Source organism: Gadus macrocephalus, chromosome 16, assembly GCF_031168955.1.
Source record: "Gadus macrocephalus chromosome 16, ASM3116895v1".
NCBI lineage: Eukaryota > Metazoa > Chordata > Actinopteri > Gadiformes > Gadidae > Gadus > Gadus macrocephalus.
The window spans coordinates 21,059,094-21,077,450 of NC_082397.1; the positions used below are offsets into that span (position 1 = coordinate 21,059,094).

Below are 18,357 nucleotides of genomic sequence, written 5' to 3' on the forward strand. Positions count from 1 at the left end.
AATGGAAAGTTTAATCCATCAATTTTGCAAAAAGGGGTTAATTTGCCTCGCTTATGCAAATAAAACAGCCAGGTTTCAATTTGTCGACATCCTCCTACACATACTAGGGGTGGTGCAGACGGTTATGCAATGCACAGACTTCCATTCACTTAATGGATGTGTCCCTGCTGCCGGGGAAAATAATACCCTGGGTAACAATGGGCCCAGATAATACAGTCCACCGTTTCAGACCCCATTTATAAATGCACTGTCAACGAATACGTGCCGGTTGCAAAGATCCCTACTGCAACCAGCCGATCTAATGGTCTAGATTAGTACCCCTGAAGTCTTAGTCTCCTAGTCCTAAACCCCTATCCTTTGAGCAGAGAAAATCGCTTGGGGTTAACAGTAGAGTGATGAAGCTCAGGGGAGAGAAGTCGTTTTAGAGACATAGAAAGAAAGCTGAACTCGAGAGACAGTGTGATGCCCGGCTGTCCTCATCTCTTTAGTATGCATGAGCACTTCTCTTCTGACCGAAAGTTGTTGATCCAGATCAAAGGCTGCTGCTGAGCTCGGTTCAGTTCTGCTATCCAACCCAATCTACCCATCCCTGATCCCTCACACAGGGAAAAGCCCCCCCCCCCCCTTCACCCCCCACTGCACATGAAAAGAATATCCAATGTTTTCATACTTGATATCATATTTTTCATATTGAAATGCATAGCATTTTGGGATAGCTTGAATAAAAATTGGGTCCTTAAAATAGTAGATTGTTTTTTCTGAAGAAGAGACATTGGTATTGATTTCCTTGTGACCTGATACTGTGTAAAGCAACCATACAAATACATTTCGGAAGATCAATTCATTTTCGGTTGACTAATCGATCAATATTTTGGATTGGCTGTGTATCATAGGGTGGGAGGAGCAGACAAAAGCTTATTTCCAGGTATTTGTGTCCTCTGGAGCCTCATTTGCAATGCACCTTGTCAAACATCACTCACCATTGTGTTCAATTTCTTTCACCAATTACAAATGCTCTTGTTGAAACGTAACCTTTTGGTTAATAGTGTATCCTAGTGAATAATTATTTTAACTGATTAAAAAATCTATAATATGGATGTTATGGAGATTTAAGAGACATTCTTACATTCTGGCTTAAGCCTTCCTTGGTGTAGTTTGAAAGTCGCCATTTGCATTCCTTTCTATGTGGCAGTCAGTCTTGTGCCATTATTCCTTCAAAACATCTTTGATTTGCATACACTGATGCAACCCAATTTAAATTAGAAGTTAATTCCTTTTTCTTTTTTAGAACATTTATTTTCAAATGCATCGTTGATGTGAAAAATTAACGGCAGCTGATGCTATTGCCTTGATGTTTGGTGCCACTGCTTCACTGAGAATTTTAAACAGTGTTAGTTCAGTTAGCTGTGTGTGTCTGTGCGTCTGTCAACTTCACCAGGGACCCTCTTAGTAAGCTACGTGGCTGTTTCAACAGCATGAACTACAAGCTATTAACGTTGAGGGTACAACGCTCCTGTCAATATTCATGCACAAGTTTTGTGGGTTGACATTTACAATGTGACAGATCATAAAACCAGATGAGCCGGCATTGCGATACACTGGGAAACGCCGACCTAGCGATCAAGATTACATCTATTGAAATATATGTATGTTTGCCAAACATCATTTTTTTTTAGATCTCTATCTCAAAGTCTGTCAGATTTGTGAAAATATATATATATATTTTTTGCATATTTAGTCAATGAGAAATGAAGTCTTCTACTGTTACGATTATTATAGGATTTTGGAATTGCCCAGATTTAATCTTTAATGGCTGCTTTGTATTAATCAATACCCCCAAATACAGAGGTTTTGAATGAACATTGAGATGACATGTGACTGGGGCTGTTGTTGCGTCACACCAACAGTGGTCTCAGTACACACACAGTGTTTGAGAGATCAGAAGTGGCCCTTGAGAAGACTGGGACCACCCTGCTGTAATACACACACCCTCTGGAATTGATTTGTGTGTGCATGTGTGTGTGCATGCGTTTGTGTGTGTGTGCGTGCATGTGTGTGTATATGTTTGTGGGTGTTTGTGTGTCTAGGAATTAGTTTGGGAAGTGTGAAACATGCGGGGCACCAACTGTCTAACCCAATATGGATAGCTTTCTTTTTTGTGTCTTAAATATCTAATTTCTATGCTTGGCAGCTTAAGCTGCTTACTTCAGACCAGTCCTAATCCATCACTATTGGCTACAAAGTGAGCACTTGTTTCCTTTGCCCATTTAACTTTGTGTTGTTGTTTTGTTGGTTAGATGTCATATGCTGCTTCGTCTGCCTCTGTTTTATCTAGTCCCCCCAGCCCTTCTGTGTTCCTCGTGGATAAATAAATTAAATATCATAAAGCCTGGTCCGTATTATGGCACCACCAGTTCCCCATGCGCCAGCTCACTTGGGAAGTGTTTGGGAATGAGCTTCTCATTAGGAGCTGTGTGGGATAGCTGGGGGAAGGAGAAGGGCTTTTGACAGGGAACGGCAGGTGTAGGAGATCTAGACAGCAAGATATGCAGCCAGGGTTGGGAACAATGGAGAGGGACCATAGAAAGCTGGAAAGAAATTGAGAAATAGAGAGCAAGAGAGAGGGGATTTAAAATTAAATAGAATATGAGAAGTTAGCAAATTAACATGTTTTCAACTACAGACTACTGGATTATTTAGAGAGTTGACGATTAACACAGTTAGTTTGAATAATAAGGCTTATGGTGTAGTATTCTAATATATGATTGACAGGATATTGGTTCCAAACGTCCAATACGGTTGTTCACTGCATCTTTGAACTGAATTTTAAGCAAAAAATGAACAACTCCAGAACTGGTAAAACCATCATGCAGTTCCTTAAATATTTAAATAAAATGTTGCTGCTTGGTTTCATGTTCAAATTTGCCCAACAGTTATTTTTTTTTCAACTCTGTTGCTTCCAATGCAGCTTCAATTGTGAGTAAATGGCAAAATTCCTTCTGATGTTTCATTTTGTGCATGTGTGAGCATGCAATCACACTCCAGTAGCAGACTATAACCTGAATATAAAAAATAGCAAAACACACTCCAGTCCTCCGTAGACTGCTACCATTATGTACTGATGGCTTCCACTTGGCAGAGTAGACAAGCATCATTCTGGCAAAATCCCTGCAAAGAAATTGCCAATTTAGCCAATTTATCTCCGTCCATGTCTCCCCCGCTTCGGAAAGTCCTTACTATCGCCGTCTCCCCCAAGGGGCGCATTCCATACTGCTTAACCCAGGCCTTGCCCCAACGCTCCTGGCCTGAGATCCGACATGACAGGCTCCCTTGTTTTTCTCCTCCACCTCGATATGTCGCCGGCTCTCCCTAATTTCTCAAAGGGAACACTCTGTCTCTCGTCCCGATGCCCCCCCCCCCAGCCCCCCCGCACCCCTACACTGGCGCGTGGAAAGATCTGCGCCCCTAAATGAAATCAGGGACGTCGCAATTCCTCTCCGCCCGACACAGGCACTCCAACGGCGGTGTTATGAAATCTGGACTGTCAGAGGCAGTTAGCGAGCGTAGCGCTGTGACGTCGCCATAGCATACCGCCGCCGCCGCCTACTGCACCTCCTCTGTGCTCCAGCGGGATAAATCTGTGCCTATTTTTATGGGGTTTGTAAACTGTGAGTGTGTAATCGAATGAGGAATGATGGCTGTGCGGGGGGCAGTGCGAGGGGGTGGGTTAGCGATAGCACTGACGGCGTGTGCGATCTTTGAGGTGAAAAGGTCATGAGCTTGAGCAGGGGCAGTTTTAAGGTGTGGCTGGATGTGGTGAGCATTGGTTGGTGGGTAGGGGCCAATGAGGGTAATAGTCGTGTTTCATTCTGGATGCAGTTTCTACATGAAAGATCGACAAAGGTCAATGGCATACATATATTGCCCCTTTCCCACATAGTTTCCGGAAACATTACTGGGATAACCTTCATGGCACTGGTAGTGATTTCCATTTTTCTCAGATGCAGTTTTGTTCTGGATGATTTTTCCATCATGCCCCCATTCACACATGGAATAGCGATGCCAAAATAGAAACGCTCGTTAAAGTCAGTCTTGATTTTGTGAAATATCGATCCCTGTTCCCATTCACACTTGACCACATGCAGGGAATCTGATGGAACTTTGCAGGGTAAGACTGCATCTTTGAAGGGGCTTATGTGTGATCCCATAAGAGGGTCTGAAAGATAGTGGGCTCCATATTTATGATATGCAGTGTTGGTTTGAGAGGATGCTGGGCTGTGTGGCAGCAGGACAACAGATGGATATTGATATTGTGATAGGAAACTACATAATGCCTTGAAATGTGTTCATTGCGCTTCAGACTTTGCCTGGTTTTATAGGCTACACTAAATTGAGGATTTTCTTTAAAGGTTGGGTATGGAATTCTCTTTTTTGCAAAATTACTTGAAATCCTTATCATAACCCACTAACAGCCACTGAGTTAAAATTACTGACATGAAAATCAAACAAGTCAATCATCTGTGGAACGGGCAGGGCTCGAAAAATCTCCAGCCAATGATTTCCAGAACCACCGAGTGGCATTGGACAGTAAGTACGTCAATCAAACGGTCGTACGGCACTCCCCCTCCCCCGTTCCCCGCACGTGACCCCTTCGTGCACGTACGAAGCTTGCTCTGGGTCACAAGCTTTGGCTTGTGACCCAGAGCAAGCTTTTTTTGTTGTTATCCTGTGGTAGCTACTGGAGCTAGCTAACTAGCTAATCCACATTTGGACCTAGCGCTAGAAGACAACCCTAAACTCCAACCTAGCAAGCCTGGCTCGCTCTCGCGCATCTTTGTTCGCGCTCGTGCATGATGGCGCATCCATGTACTTGGAATGGGTAGGACCATTTGAGTGGTGTATTTTCAAAATCTGCTGGCGTTTCGCAAATCTCATACAGAACCTTTAATGATTGTAGATAAGTCAAATTAAACCAATTTGTCTCCTTGCTTCCTCATACATATTAGCGAAAAATCTCTAATATGTATTATGTGAAAAATATCCTTCAGGCTAAAACAAAATAATCATCAAAACATTATGCCATGTAATGTTTAAAAGTATCGTGATATTTTTATATTTTTAGGGCCTCATGAAAAATGGAAAATACATGTACAAAAAATCATTAGGGGGTTTGATGAACAAAGATGGCACCATAGCATATCAATAGGATCAAGCCAGACATTCACACACGCACACACACACACACACACACACACACACACACACACACACACACACACACACACACACACAGACACAGACAGACACACACACACACACACACACGAATAAGAAAGGCAATCGAAGAAGAATTAGGACAAGATACCATCCCTGCAGAGCTGTTCGATTTGTCAGTTGCTTGGATCCACCCCATGGTTAACCATTGGCCGCTGTCTGGGTGTGTGTATGAGAGATGGACGGACATAGAGGGAAAGAGAGAGAAAGAGGGAAAGAGAGAAAGAGAAAGTGAGAGGGAGAGAGAGGAACACAGAGAGAGAGAAATGTTAATGAGGGCAGTGGGACGTGAACAAACCGCTTTCTAGCCTAATGAATACATTCAGAGAGAGAAAGAGAGAGGGAGAGGGATAGAGAATGGAAATGATGTGGGGCACGGGGGAGAGGGTAAAGAACGGACTTTAGGGGTCACAAACTGATTCCACATGCAAGTGGACTGAGTGACTCACAGGGTTGAGAAGTATGTATGCATAAGAGAAGCATGGTGTCTGTTCGTATGTGTGTACGTGTGTGTTTGCAGTTTTGCTTAGTCATTGCTTTCATTCCACATGGGGGAGATGTCAAATGCACCATCTGTACCACAAATGCGTAAGGTCTAGATTTCACCCTCAGGTATAATCGCCTATTAAAGATAGACTTAGCTTCATACTGAGCTCACCTATTTGAGAGGCTTACTATTCTGTATATTAGACTGCTTAGTCCCTTAACCATGCTAAGAGGGCATTGGAGGAGGCTTATTATGCACGCAAAACACAAGTCATTACAGAAATACCATTATTCTGGTTCCATGGCTCCATCTTTGGCTTTAGTCCACAAAGCATGAGAGCAGGGATGGCAGATGTTGCCTAGCCCTCAACAGTGATATAGGTTACAAGCGTTATACAAAAAACAGAAGAGGGTAGCCACAGCGACGGTAGTCACTGTTGGCCTGGGTTCCGAGGTCACAGGTACTTTTGCAATAATGAACATCTGCACAGGAACACAAACACCCGATGGAACCAGTGAGTTGTCATCATTCAAATACAACTGAAACCCGCTGGCATATGCTGCTGCCAGGTGGGCTTTCTCCTAGACTCAGGACAGCATCGTCTCAGCTAGCCTATTGTGATTACCAACTGTGCAGGGTCTCATGTTTCGTAAGATAATTTGTAGCTATTTGAATTTATCTCCAGACTTCTCCGTATGCACGAACACAGATGGCACGGTTACATGGTGTGTTTGGGTAAATGTCATGTTTTGATGATTTGGGCATTCTTCCAAGTGTAACCATTGCATTCTGCAGCAGCAAGAAGCCCATCGGCCACACCTCCCTATAAGGCACAGTGCCCTCAATTGTCTCTGTGCACTGACCCCCAGGAAAAAATAAAGAGCTGCATTTCAAAAATGGTATGGACTGTGATGTGGAGATTATTTCCTCCAACGCCAAAGCCCTCGAAGAAATTACTTCACCTGTGCACATCACTCGTCGGAAGCACTCTCTCTCTCTGCAGTTTATATAATTCCTGTAGCAATACCTTACAAACCCCCCCCCCCCCCCCCCCCCCACACACACACACACACACACACACACACACACACACACACACACACACACACACACACACACACACACACATTCACTCTTTACCCTCTACAACTCCTCTAATCCTTAGGCAACACACAGTGAATAAATCAGGGAAGCAGGTTTATACCAGCACTCCAGCGTGTGTGTGTGTGTGTGTGTGTGTGTGTGTGTGTGTGTGTGTGCGTGCGTGCGTGCGTGCGTGCGTGCGTGCGTGCGTGCGTGCGTGCGTGCGTGCGTGCGTGCGTGCGTGCGTGCGTGCGTGCGTGCGTGCGTGCGTGCGTGCGTGCGTGCGTGCGTGCGTGCGTGCGTGCGTGCGTGCGTGCGTGCGTGCGTGCGTGCGTGCGTGCGTGCGTGTGTGTGTGTGTGTGTGCGCATAGAAGTGTGTGCCTAAGTTTGTGTTTGAAGGAGTGCACAGCCAGCCCACGGTTGTTGTTGAAAAGCAAGTGGGCACAGCCTGCCAGGATGTAACTTAACCTATGGTCCAATATGACTGCTCCCATTTAGCTCTAATACCGCCCTCTGCATCGTGCGTCCCTTCAGCACAAGTTCATCTTATCTCAATGCAGACACTACAAGGAAAGTCCTCCTCTGTAGGCTGGGATTTATTTCGATTTTCTTAGCACAAAAATGTTTCCTTGTTTAATTCTCGCTCTCTATTTTCCGTCGCACATTTCTTTGTGTCTGTGTTTTAGTGAAGACGGATCAACGCAATGTATAATGGTGCTTAGCACGCCACCAACAAATGAAGTGGAGAAATTCCCGTGGAGGAACCACGGCAGGCCGGGTCGTTTTAAAGACTAGTCGGGTTGGAGACTTGCCTCCATCTACAAATCGTCTCTGCCACCACCTGCTAGTCATCAGCCCTAATTGTACAACCTCAAATGAACCGTGATAACTACTTTAAACGTATGTACTGCCAACCGCAAGTGATTGTAGTACTTACTTAACAGTGCAAAGCCATCATTAACTAACTGGTTATTAGAAAATGGTCCGTATTAATCAAATCAAGTAAAGAGCAGATCAATTCAAAAGGTGACCTGCAGGCCTTGAAGCGTTCTCTGACGTAAACCACGTAGCGAGAAAAACACATTGATGGGCGCATTGCTATCCCTGCTATCTCTGTCTAAATGCATATAAGCTGGAAAGGTTGGGTGTGGTGAAACCATTCATCCTTAATGGAGTCATCCGCGATATATATCATCTGCCCTTTTTCTGTTTCTCTGCTTTTGTAATGACAAATCTGAGCTATTTTGAGCACAACATGTAAGCCACAAATTAGGAAACGGATCAAAACAAGACAATTACCACCTTTATGCTGCGTCCTTTCCATTTTACTCAGCCAAGTGAGCCCAAATGGTTGGAGGGTGGTTGAAGACTGGCTAGTGGTTAATTACCTCTATCAAAGCCTGCTTCCTCGCTGAGGCCACGGCCCCGGTGGGTCCCCAGGGGCCGATTAGAGCTGCACTGCACGCCTCCTGGATCTCTACCCCGCCGTGAGCATGGTGTACACACACACACACACACACACACACACACACACACACACACACACACGCACGCACACGCACACGCACACACTCACACACTAACATACCCTTGATTCACCACACCTGTAAAAGTAGTAGGTTAATAGTGTAGGGACAAAGAGCTTCATATTGTTAGCCTCTGCATCAAGCCAGACAAGCTACAGACAGCTAAGCAGGCCGGGACGACAGACAGGGGAAGCTAATGGTTAGTTGACCTCATGATAAGAAGTGAAAGAGAAGAGAGAGTTTCCCCCAAAAACGTGCGAATTCATTTGGTGAATAGTACAAAGCCAATCAAAAGTTGAAAATAATTATAATCATAATATAAGAGAACTATGATTTTCCTGCTAACATTACAAAAGGATGGATTACTGTTATTTCTTGTTCGGTGCTCGCAGTGTCGCCAAGTATTTGTCCATTGGTAAACAAGCAATCCAGGCAAACTAAACAGATTTTTAAAACAAAGAAATACACGATCCAATCAAAGGAAAGAGTGACTAACAATGACAGTGGGTAGTTCACTCAGCGGCGTCCTAAATGAACTGCCAACGCTACTTGAGAAAACAGTTTCAATGAGACTTTACAATTACAAAGCCGCCCCAATGTACCTCAGCAAAAATACAAACAATCATAGGGCCCTGCAGGCGTGTATATGAATGTATTATTTTGTATTATCCAGAGGAAGCCAAGTGAAAATATTTAGAGTGCAGCGGTGAGAGGGAGAGGAGGAAAAGAGGCGACTTGTGTGTTAGCGAGAAGTGAGAGAGGGAGAGAGGCCTTGAGGAGACTGAAAACAACAGAAAGAGACAAGATGGATTGAAAAAGTGAGGAAAGAAGAAAGAGAGTGACAGAGAAAGACACACAAACCTATACTCACCAAATCACTAAATGGGCCACTGCATAATCACACCCGACGAACGTCAAGCAAAAAACCCTTTTATTTCCATTACTCTATTTGCCATGATGGATGTGACTTTCATTGTGTGTGTGTGTGTGTGTGTGTGTGTGTGTGTGTGTGTGTGTGTGTGTGTGTGTGTGTGTGTGTGTGTGTGTGTGTGTGTGTGTGTGTGTGTGTGTGTGCGCGTGTGTGTGTTTCCCATGCGAGTTGCTTCAATGCCTGCCCACAACCATTTTTGGACTTTGGATATATATTTGCATGTGAGTGATTATATGTGTCATTTGAGCATAGCTATAATCAAGGCTACAGTACATTAATGATAGTCCACCATAGCGTGTGCACGGTACTAGCCAATGACTGGTGGAAGATCCAACGGAACACCCGCATCATGCGGGTCAGGTACGATTACTAAGTGGAAACTAATCGATAGTGTGACTTGATTTTCTTTCCCACAGGTTGTCCTTGTACTCCCTCTGCAATCAACACACACACACACACACACACACACACACACACACACACGCACACACACACACACACACACACACACACACACACACACACACACACACACACACACACACACACACACACACACACACACACACACACACACACACCCAGACACACAAGCAAACCTAGTCGGTATCATGTGCATGTGTGCGCACGTTGAACTGTTTAATCACTCAGAATCCCCCACCCCCTTCTCTGGTAGAAGTGTTTAGCGTGCAACACAATGTTGTGTGTGTGTGTGTGTGTGTGTGTGTGTGTGTGTGTGTGTGTGTGTGTGTGTGTGTGTGTGTGTGTGTGTGTGTGTGTGTGTGTGTGTGTGATAAGAATTGCTGATATCACCCAGTTGGTCTTGAGAGGCTGTTTCCTCCATGATGTTTAAAGCCTGCTTGAGCATGTGGACCCTTATGTATGTTGTATCATCCGCCCAAGATCAATCTCTGACCAAACTGGAACTTCTCCCATGGTGAAAAACATTATGACTTTGTACTTTCGTTGCCTTTAATATCTTTCCTTCATTATCCTTATATTAGCTATCATCCACACTCCCTATCTCTCCCTCTCCCTCTCTCTTCCTATCTCTCTCCTCCTTTCAGATTGTCTTGTTTAATTTGTCTCCCACAATCTGTTCGGTGCTTAATAGTGGGCATCACTCAGGGGCAGGTAATTGGGACACATAAGTGAGTATGTATATGCATATGTGAGTGTGGGTGCGGCCAAGCCAGGAACTACACACCCCACACACACACACACACACACACACACACACACACACACACACACACACACACACACACACACACACACACACACACACACACACACACACACACACACACACACACACGCACACACACACATGCACACACACACACACGCACACACACACGCACACTCTAAGACAGGCCAATAAGGGTGATGCATAGACCAGCATAATGCAGCTATGCATTTTTGGATGCAATAGCCTCAGCAGACATGGAGCTTATGAGTGAGAGGAGGGTAGAAAACACAGACACACAGGCATACACAAGCCCCCCCCCCCCCCCCCCCAACAAACAAACGTACCCCGCACACACACAGCCAGGTCTGCACACGCACGTACATGGACAAGATAAATAAGCATTTGGTTCCTTTGCTTTCTTATCCCTCTGTACTCGGTGTTGAGAAAGCAGGCATCACCAATCAATGCATTCCTGTTTTACATTTCCCAAAACCACCGTGGGAGTGAGGGAGGGAGAGGATGCTGGTTGAAAATGCAAAATAGCAGCTAGCAAGTTAAGAGTTTAGAACTCAGTTCATCGCTAAATCCCGAATGTCATCGGACAGCGTTTCTTAATGAGCTATCGATTCTATACAACTCCCCCGCCCCTAACCTCCTCCCCTACTACAAGTCAGGGAACCTGCCTTTCCACCTTTATTTCCTCAGCAACAAGGTCTCTTGATCTGAAACAACAAAATCTATGGAAGGAAAACGGGAGCAGAGGGGGAACAAATAAATCTTGAGCCTTTTCAAATATATTGACAAAGCCCGGCTTGCAGCCCCGCCCCACCCTGCTGATTCAGAGGTGTGTTCTGACAAGCGGCACCGCATGGGTGGAGAGCAGAGAGCGACAGTCAGAAGCGGTTTGGCCGACACTGTATCAACAGACTGTGCCCAGGGACCTGGGGCCGAGCGGCTATTCATTAATGTCAGCTGCAGGAGTGCTCGGCTCATATCTGCGGCCATGTACCAGAGCGTTTCTGAGGTTTGGGGGTGTGGTGGGTGAAGAAGAAACATGACACTGACACACCGCCGCCTCTCCATCATCTCTCCCTCTCTGCCTCACTCTCTCACTCTCGTAGAGGCCAAGCTTCCCATTCCCCCCTGTCCGGCTTCCATTTCACACACCTTTTCACACACACATCGTTTCCGGTCCGCCATGGTGCGCCAGTGGGCTCGAGAAGTTATTATTGCGACAAATAACGACAATAGCGTTTTTTTTACCCGCCTCTGAAGAACGGCTGATCCATCCGAGATGCCCTCCCACATCAACCCCATCAAATGGGCTTCATTGAAGAGGATGAAAACCAGATGAGATCGGTACATTTTGGTAAAAGTAGCGAGCAGCTCAGAGTGGTCTGCATGACGTCTACAGTTACGGGATGAAAAGGGGAGAAAAGGTATTTGCTTGCCCTTTTTCCACAATGTTTTCTTGACCTTTATTGGCGTGGGGCTGATGCTATTGGCATGGACATGGATGGGTGACCTGCATGTCCTTCAGGTGGATCGTGGACGGGAGCATGTGCACGCACACACACACACACACACACACACACACACACACACACACACACACACACACACACACACACACACACAAACGCACACACACACACACACACACACACACACACACACACACACACACAAACGCACACACACACACACACACACACACACACACACACACGACACACAAAGGATCGATGGATGGCCATCTGCTCTGGCAAGGGTTGGAGGTCCCTGGATGGCCATTGGTTGGTGTGGGCACACTGGATTATTCAGGGGGGCTGGGCCAGAGTACCGGCGGCTGGGATGTGCACGAAAGCCAAGGTCATTCGCCACAGCTTCGCTGACATTGACTCGGAGAGGATTCATATCAGTTCTCGAGAAAAGCAGCCCACCTCGTCCCTTTATGCGCTCAATAGATCCATGTCCCTTCTCACATTGATCCATCATGAATCGATGGCAGTCTCTTCTGACTGGTCCTTTTTAGTGAGTGCACCAATGGTCATATTTTGGCCAATAGCTCTGGATGCATTATTTAGAGTTAGAGCCATCCTCCATAGCAAACAATGTGTAATGCATCAGCAATCCACATCCCAGGCAATTATGTCTGGGATCAGTAGGTATCACTGCATCCTTTTTGCAGTCATTGTGGACAATGTGTCCCCATATACCAGTCAACCAAGGATAACAATGTGAAACAGACCCATGGAATATCACATCACCCATACGCATTCGGTGATCACTGAGCAATTTCCGTTCCTCTACCTTCCCCTTAATGTATGCCAAAACCGATATCCACAGCTCACTGGGTCTAAAATTAATTATTGCGAAATGAAAGAAAAATGATGACCTCCCGTTTTCCGATGGACGTTTTACACAGATCATGCCGCTTAATGACTCAGGGCAACCTCTTTGTCACGTTGAATCACATCCTCCACTACTCATTAAGAGTGTCAGGGTTTTTGTTCAAACTACAAACGCCCAGAGAAACCATACCTTTTCATGTCTCCCAATGCTTTCACAAAGAGCCTGTGTAAGAAGGGGGCTTGAGATTGAACTCAACAGGGATGTGCAAAACCCAAGAATTAAGCAGGTCTCGTTCAAGTCGTTACCAGTGATCAGTCATGGTCATTGCTAATCTAAAAGGGAGGGATCATTATATAAGCAGCTGTGTCTTTGGAGATTTTCTTTGGAGATTGTAAGTAACATCACCTCTTCCCAGGGGTTTGTGTAGGCTTCTTGCAGTGGGGATACGTTTACCGAACCAAAGAGCTCCTTGATACTGAGTCTGTAGCCATAGCAGAAGTAACGTGCCCCTAGTGAGCTTGCATACACACCCCACACAGACACAGACACAGACACAGACACACACACACACACACACACACACACACACACACACACACACACACACACACACACACACACACACACACACACACACACACACTAACACACACACACACACACACACACACAAACACCCGGCCTCATATTCATAAACTGTGCGAATGCAGTAGTGCATTTATTTGAACAAGTGTTTATCTACTTTAGGCCATGTTTCCCCTGTGTTTGTATGTGATAACGTACATTTTTGGAGCACCTCAATACAAGTGCTGACCACTGATCGTACGTTTGAACTGTGAGACTAGGAGAGTCTTAAGATAATGGATGACTTCTATCCTTAAAACAAAAGAAAAAAACAGGTATATGAGACACGAGAGAAGGAAAGATGAAATTATAGCGATAGACTATGTCAAAAAAGGGAAAAGCAAGACAGAAATGAAGGAATTAGCAATAAAGGCAAAGCATGGATTCGGTGTGTAGGTGGTGGGGGGTTGGTGAGCTGGAGATGAATCAGTCACATTGTTATCGGTTTGCGTCTGAAATATTGTCGAATCACAATCTCTGTATTGTTACATCATGATTTGTGTGCACATTATGCCATGCATGTAACAAATCATATTTGTCATCATGTGAAAACTCCAAGATATAGAGTGTGCGTGTGTGTGTGTGTGTCTGTGTGTATTTGTGTGTGTGTCTGTCCGTCTAGGGGGTGGGGTGAGGGAGGTAATGAGGCAGACAGACTGACAACACCAATGAGCATCTGGAGAGTTGCTCCTCTATAGGGTCCTATCACAACAGCTATTCCAGAGCATTCCAGCACTTGCCGGCAACAATAGCTGGCACATAGTTGCACACCCTGTCCCTGTCACATGCACACACACACACACACACACACACACACAGACTTCCACATGCGCACATACAGACAGGACCCACGCACACAGACACACACAAACCAGCAACAATGGTATCAAAAAGAGGAGACAAAACAGTGGGAAAACAACAGGCGACCGCCCCCCCCACTCCCCAAGGCTGGATGAAGAGGAGACACACTAAAGAAGCACCCCCCACCCACCTTACACACACACCCACCTCTCTCTCTCTCTCTCTCTCTCTCTCTCTCTCTCTCTCTCTCTCTCTCTCTCTCTCTCTCTCTCTCTCTCTCGCACACACACACACACACACACACACACACACACACACACACACACACACACACACACACACACACACACACACACACACACACACACACACACACACACACACACACAGAGGGTGGGGAGGGAGGAGCATTGGCATTTGGCACCAACAGACGTTCACAAGCCTCCCCTGGGAAACCCAAAACATGAGGGGGAGAAGAGGAGAGCGGAGGGGGGAGGAGGAGAGAGAGGAGGTGAAAGAAGAGAGAGGAGGAGAAGAGGAAGGGGAGAAGAGGAGAGGGAGAGATGAGGAAAGAGAGGGGAGAGGAGGAGAGGAGAGAGAGGGGGGAGAGGAAGAGAGGAGAAGAGGAAGGAGAGAGGAGGAGAGAGAGGGGGAGAGAGAGAGGGGGGGGAGGAGAAGGAGAGAGGGGGAGAGGAGGAGAGATAGGGGAGAGGAGGAGAGAGGGGAGAGTAGGGGAGGGGGGATGAGGAGATAGAAGAAGAGAGAGGGTGAGGGGGAGAGAGAGGGGAGAGGAGGAGGAGAGGAGGGTGAGAGAAGGAGAGAGAGAGGGGAACGCGCGGGCAGGGGAGGGGGACGGTGACGGGGTGATGAGGCCAGTCTCCCCCAGCCTCTCGAGAGCTTAAGGGATGCAGAGGGAGAGAGAACGGGGGTGAGGGTAAGATTGAGAGTGAAAGAGGCGAACACAGACAATGAAGGGAGGGCCGCCTCCCTTGCTTCATTCTTCCCGCTCCCTCTCCTCCCCCTCTCCTCCCCCTCTCCTCCCCTTCGTTTCATACTGGGTCACCAGGCTCAAGCCGCCACATTCAAATACTTCATCCCCCCGCCCTTAAAACACACACCCTCCAGCACCCCCACCTCTGAAGGGGGGCAAGATTTTTTTTTGGGTTATTTCTGTGTGGGTGGGTGGGTGTGTGGGTATGTGTGTATGTGTTGGTATGCTTGGGTGTGTGCGTGTGTGTGTGTTCCTGGGTGTGTGTGTGTGTGCGCCTGTGTTTGTGTCAGTACATGTGTATGTGCGTGTGCGCGTGTGCGCGAGGGGGGCAGCCCGCGAGCAGTTCAGGACAGAACCCCCCCTTCTCATTCCAAGCCGGTCCCGCGAGGCTCCTAGCTGGGGCTTCAGCGATAAAACAGGTGGATCGAGGGCTGAGGCAGAAGTGGAGAGGGAGGGTATAGAGGGAGAGTGGGGTGGGGCGCAAAGCGGTGTGTAACACGCAGCGCGGCAGAGCGAGTCCACAGACAGCTGTTTGGCCGCCTGCCCGCCCGCTGAAAGGTGAGACCAGGGAGTGGGGAGGGAGCGCAGGGGCCAATATAATAAGCAAAACAGATGCGGGCGCACGCACAGGTAGCAGCGTTGAACGTGTGTGTGTCTGTGTGTGTCTCTGTGTGTGTGTGTGTGTGTGTGTGTGTGTGTGTGTGTGTGTGTGTGTGTGTGTGTGTGTGTGTGTGTGTGTGTGTGTGTGTGTGTGTGTGCGTGAGTACACCACACACACAGTAGCGTCAATAATTCAAATGCAATAATGTAGTGTCCGATTATTCTCGGACGGTCCGTATCACCGCTGAGGCCTTCATCAAATACAATTCCAGTAAAGAGGGTAAAGTTCACTATAGAGGACTGGATCTCGCACACATACGCGCACACACACGCACGCCCGCACACACGCACGCGCCCGCCCGCACGCACGCACGTACACACACACACACACACACACACACACACACACACACACACACACACACACACACACATACACACACACACAGAGTTGAGATCCGCTGTGCTGGCCACTGGGAGCCTTCAATAAGAGGACGACCCCTGCTGTGTAGCCTACCTCCATACTTCACTGTCTGACGAGTCCGCGGGCCACAGCAAATGAGTCTTAATTAACTAATAGGGCTAACAATCTCCTCTCTCGTGCTCGATGTAGCGTGTATCCCCTGCTCGAAGGTGTTCATGAAACATGATAAGGTGTAAAATAGTCACCCGTTTGTGATTTATAAAACTGCATATCAGGAGCCACAACAGAGATGTGCTTATTGGGCGTCAATGAGGCAGATATGTGCGTTGAGGGACAGCTTTCGGGGCCTTATATTCTTATTAAGAAATAGACCTACCCTGCGTGTATTTGTCTACGCGTGAGTGAGTGGGGGGGACCTTAAACTGCTATTAGTCCTGCTTTCTAATATACATCGTCACCAAACGTATGCACATACAATTATACCTTCCACAAACCAACTTGATCATCTTTATGGGCTTGAGCGGACAGATACACCTGCTTCTGCAAATCTAAACGTCAAAACGAGCAGGCTGCAGCCGACGCAAATAATTCTGCAGTCTAGAGGAACCGCAGATTTTACGCCAATCGTTTCTACACATTCAACACTATGTGGTTAAGGATTCCAGCAGCACATGGTTTCGCACGGTCAACCCGAGCTCTAACCCTGCAGTCCAGCCGTGTCCCCCACGCGTCAAAGCCCGGGTCCGGGGACGCGTCAAAGACCGGTTCCGTCCGGGGACGCGCAGAAAACCAAATGGGCTCTCCCTGCTAGACGCGTCGTTGAACCCAACTTTGCCGGAACGCTAACGTTGCAATTTTAACAGATCTAGTCAGACATCTTTCAGCATTAGAAAGGCACAAGACCCGTTGGGGTTTGCAGATAGCGATAAGATTGAAGGTGGTTTGCGGGCACCTTATGAACGCGTATGCTGTTGGGCATCAGACAGAATAAACGCAAAACATATTGAATCATTTGCCTGCAAATTACCCGCTTTTTCTGCTCAGTTTAGCAAAACAAATCGCTGCTTTGGGGAATCCTTTTACCGCATTCCTCTCAACCCCCCGCTGCACCACTCAGCATCAGCCTCAGCGGAGAGGACCGCTACACTGACTGCGAACACCCAACTTTCAGTGTCAATATCCGCAGCTAAAAAATAATCACGTTTCGTTCATCTGCATGAGGGTTAAGACCTTCGCTCTTACCTGTCCATCCTTAGGTTAATATCCGTTTTTATCTCAGACTGTTGGCTACTTTCTGGGATCCATAGAAGTTGGGAGAAAAGGTCCGGTTCAGTCCATGCAGTCCCTCCACTCAGTCAGCGGCAGCGCACTCTGACTACAGCTCGCGTTCTCTCTCTTTCTCACACACACACACTCTGCAATGTGCTCACAGTGTGTGTGCAGCGCTACTGCTACTGCTGCTGCTTGTGCTGCCACTGGAGCGGATTCGTGTGGTGGGAGGAGGAGGGGGTGGTGGTATGGCGGAGGGAGGGAGGAAGGGGTGCGGGGGGTGGTGATGCGCGAGCACAGCGCAGCCTACTGGAGTCGAGGACTCAGCGAATGAAATCAGTCGAGTCGCATTTAATGGGATGAATTCTGCAGATCGCCTCGTTAGGTATGACATCATGAACATGGGGGCTCCTGGGAAAAACCTCAGAAATCACATGCATAACGGACATCGGACAGTTATATGCACATGAATAATAAAGTTGCCTACAAGTATTGATCATTTATATTAGCTAAATAGGCCTAAATGTTAAAGCCAGCAAGGTATTTTGTGATTAAAGGGATAATCCGTGTTTATAGGCATTTGCTCCCCTTTAGCTGATCCTTTGACTGCAGAGTTGTAGTATCATTGGTCCATTTCGTGTGAGGGCAATACACTTGTAATTGCTTTCCAAAGATTTCCAATGTTTGCTGAATAATCGCATAATGAAAACGTGATTGTATTTTGTCTACAAACACAGATCATTCTGTGATACGCCGCTGACAAACCCTCCGTGTAGACCGGGCATAAGCTGCTGATAATA

The 18,357-nt window shown here is 46.9% G+C and overlaps 1 protein-coding gene across 4 annotated transcripts in view; it reads right to left on the bottom strand.

Moving 5' to 3' along the window:
• The window catches only part of fat3a (FAT atypical cadherin 3a), a 148,840-nt gene extending 131,076 nt beyond the window's left edge, over positions 1-17,764 (bottom strand). For all 4 annotated transcript variants that reach the window (XM_060076342.1, XM_060076340.1, XM_060076341.1 and 1 more), the window contains exon 1: positions 17,531-17,764. The gene's annotated coding sequence lies outside the window, so the exon portion shown is untranslated. The remainder of the gene's footprint in view (positions 1-17,530) is intronic.
• Between the last annotated feature and the right edge of the window lie 593 nt (positions 17,765-18,357).